This window comes from Nanorana parkeri, unplaced genomic scaffold (assembly GCF_000935625.1).
Source record: "Nanorana parkeri isolate BGI_ZX_2015 unplaced genomic scaffold, ASM93562v1 scaffold732, whole genome shotgun sequence".
Lineage (NCBI taxonomy): Eukaryota > Metazoa > Chordata > Amphibia > Anura > Dicroglossidae > Nanorana > Nanorana parkeri.
In genome coordinates, this window is record NW_017307000.1 from 732966 (window position 1) to 733901 (window position 936).

A 936-nucleotide genomic window follows, 5' to 3' on the forward strand; every position below is an offset into this window, starting at 1 on the left:
GGGGGGGGCAACTCTGGCCCTCCAGCTGTTGTGGAAATAAAAGTCCCATGAGGCACTGCAAGACTGACTGACAGTTACAGGCATGACTCCCAGAGGCATGCTGGGATTTGTAATTAAAGCACAACTGGAGGGCCAGAGTTGCTCACCCCTGCCTTAGGGCCTGGTATAAAAATTTAAACATTTTCAATAGTCTTAGCCATAAGCCCATTCAGAAAAGACTGCCTAACAAAGCAGTGTTAAAGTTCCTGCGTAACCGCAAGGTACCCAGTGGTTGTGTGGAAACCTAGCCTTAAGGTGCCCATACACCTTACAACCATCGCAAGACTTTGTATGGTTGTAAGGTAATTAAAAAAACGTACGATCTGCCCATCTTGGACAGGCAGATCGTACTTGCGATCATCGCAAGCTCGCCCCCCTGAGGGGCGGGCTTCCAATGACTGCAATGCTGAATGGGCAGTGTGCGCTTGCGCACACCGGCACGTTCGGCATTTGTCTCCCGAGAACGGCACTAACCCGCCGACAATTGTACAATTCTCGGCAGGTTTTCAAGCCTGCACGGGAGACATAAGACGTGCGACCATACAGTAGAAACGGTCGCACGCCTTCCATACAGCTTGCGATTATCGTACGATCGCGGGATTTCCCGCGATTACCGTACAATAATCGCAAGGTGTATGGGCACCTTTAGAGACGGTGAAGGGAATGTATCAAAACTGGAGCAGACAAAATCTGGAGCAGCTGTGCATGGCAAACATCCAAATCTGGAAAAAAAAAGTTTTGCCTATAGTTAAACTATAGTTAAACTTTAATTGATCAGCTTCCTAGATAGATGCCTCGGAAAAATTGATGAAAGGTGTCTGAGCCAACTGGAGAGCAGCCAATTAGTTTTAAATGTTCATTTTCTAAGCTATGTGGACAAAATGGAAGACGAAGGCT